This window comes from Scyliorhinus canicula, chromosome 5 (assembly GCF_902713615.1).
Source record: "Scyliorhinus canicula chromosome 5, sScyCan1.1, whole genome shotgun sequence".
Classification (NCBI taxonomy): Eukaryota; Metazoa; Chordata; class Chondrichthyes; order Carcharhiniformes; family Scyliorhinidae; genus Scyliorhinus; species Scyliorhinus canicula.
The window spans coordinates 16217326-16220254 of NC_052150.1; positions in this window are offsets into that span (position 1 = coordinate 16217326).

Sequence of the window (2929 nt, forward strand, 5' to 3'; positions counted from 1 at the left end):
TGAAAAGTCTTGATTGTTAATCCGACACTCCAATCTGGTGACACATTGCTGGAAGCATAGTTGCACAACATACTGTCAGGAGGAGTGTTCGAGCCCACAACTTCCAACTTCATGAAGATTTCTTGTAATACTTCTTAATACTTGTAATACTTTGAATAAACTCGGTTTGTATTCACTGGAATGACAGAGGTTGAGGGGCGACCTGATAGAAGTCTATAAAATTATGAGGGGCATGGGCAGAGTGGATAGTCAGAAGCTTTTTCCCAGGGTGCAAGAGTCAACTACTAGGGGAAATCGGTTTAAGGTGTGAGGGGAAATATTTAGAGGAGATGTGAGGGAAGTTTTGTACACAGAGGGTAATGGGTGCCTGGAACTTACTGCAGGCGGAGGAGGTGGAAGCAGGTACAACAGTTTTTTTCATAAATTTAGAGGACCCAATTCATTCTTTTCCAATTAAGGGGCAATTTAGTGTGGCCAATCCACCTAGCCTGCACATCTTTTGGGTTGTGGGGCAAAATCCACGTAGACATGGGAAGAATGTGCAAACTCAGCACGGACAGTGACCCAGAGCTGGGATCGAACCTGGGACCTCAGCGCCGTGAGGCAGCAGGGCTAACCCACTGCGCCATCGTGCTGCCCCAGCAGGTACAAAAGTGGCATTTAAGTGTGTCTTGACAAATACATGAATAGGATACAGTAAGAAGTCTTACACCAGGTTAAAGTCCAATAGGTTTCTTTGGAATCACTTATCTGGTGAAGGAGCTGCGCCCCAAAAGCTAGTGAATCCAAACAAACCTGTTGGACTTTAACCTGGTGTTGTAAGACTTCTTACTGTGCCCACCCCAGTCCAACGCCAGCATCTCCACATCATGAATAGGATAGGAATAGAGGGATATGGACCCCGGAAGTGTGGAAGGTTTTAGGTTAGAAGGGCCGCATGGTCGGCGCAGGCTTGGAGGGCCAAAGGGCCTGTTCCTATGCTGTACTTTTCTTTGTTCTTGGTTAACGATTTGCATACCAAAATCCAGTCCATTTTCCAAAACACTCTTACGAACAGAGTTTCCGCTCCACTTTTACCACTGATTCCCCTCCCAAGATTTTACATCAACCCTTCAGATTCCTTTGTCTCGACTGATTTCCACTGTTACACAAACTCTGATATCCAGCCAATACTGTCTTCCCAGTTACTTTTAAAATTTGTTTCGCAGACTGTAGCAAGACATTCCAAACTTTAGGGTTATATTAGAAACCTTTAGGATTAGTTTAGAAAGCTATCTTCTCACCAATTGATACCTTCTCAGCTTTGCGTGGGATGGCCATGAACAGAATCCTGTTCTATTTCCAGGTTTCTGGAATCATCTGTACTTTAGTTTCTCTGGAGCTTGCTTTCTTGTACATTACTTCATTTTACAACATTCCCTACTTTGAGCAAGACTGTGAGAGTGGCCTTCTCACACTCTCCCTGTCTCCAACTGCTGCGCCTTTCAGTTAAATAATAGGGATTTTCGCAGTAACTTCACTGCAGTGTTAATATCAGCCGAGTGATGCTAATAAAGATTATAGATTATTAAAAAATGAAGAACAACAGAAAGCTTTCTCTCTTTCTGGGAAGTTGCCTCCTTTTGCTAAGCAATGACTTTTGGTTTATTTATTTTTCACAACTTAACCCTCTCGAAACGCAGAATTCCAGTTGGAATTGAAACCAACCCCCACACATTCAAATACTTGGTCCAGCGTGAATCTAGTTAAAGGCACCTTCCAGGCACAGAAACATTGAATCCTCTTAAAACTATATCATATTTCTAATGTTTACCCAAATATTAAAACTACCTATGTTTTCCTAACACAAGTGGCACCCACAAGGTTTCTTATGAGACTCTCGTCTTGACCGTGGCTCTGGTATTCTGGAGATTTTTGCAGCAGGTTAATGTATGGTCAAGAGTGATCCAAGGTATTTTGGTGTTGGGTGTTATGGAGGTAGAAAGCAACCTTCACGAGATTCTCCTGTTAAAGTTTAAGTTTAATAATCTGAAAACCAGGGAACTAATGCTGTCCAGGTGACTAAACCTCGACCACTGTGCTCCTAGTCCAAGCAGTAAAAACCCACTAGAAAATGGATACTCTCAGGGACAACAAAGCATTTGGCTCAGATTATGCTGCATGCTACGCAGAGCTGAGTGAAGAGGACAGCATGAACACTGGCTCAGCTCTGATGAAAAGGCACAGAGCAGAAACATTAAATGTTTCTCTCTCTCCACTCTGCCTGAACTGCTGAGTATTTCAGAGTTTTCTGCTTTTGTTTTCAGTTGAAGCATCTGTAATATTTTGCTCTTGTACAGTGAATTGGGGGGGGGGAGGGAGGGGGAGAGAGAGAGAGAGAGAGAGAGAGAGAGAGAACCTAATTAGAAGGATTCAAGCATTCAGTGCCGAGGAAGATGGGCATGTATTTGGGAGACAACAATGCATTCAAGGAATAAAAACAGAAAATTCTGGAAAGACTCAGCAGGTCTCGTTGCCCCTTTTGAGAAAGAAAATCAGAGTTGATTCAGTTTCAGGTCAATAACCTAGTTTACACGGACATAAAGGTCAAGGGTTTTTTTTTGAGGAGGGGAATGATGGCAGAATTTGGAGAGGGGGGACATTATCTGAGGAGAAGAAACCGTATCAGCTATCAAGGGAGTCAGGAAGGAAAGCTGGATGATCAGCAGTTTAGTATGGAGTTGAAGCAGCAGGAAATGGATCTTATGAACAAGGTGAGCTCAGAAAGGAAATAGGAGAGCAACTACAGAAATATACAAATTCAGAGTTAGGGCAGAGGGGAGCTCTATGATTGTCTGATTGACCCCAATCCAGTATAAAGGTGACTCAAAAGGCATTAAAACATTTTTAAATACTGAACAATTTCCCATTTTTGTGTACGAGAAACAGG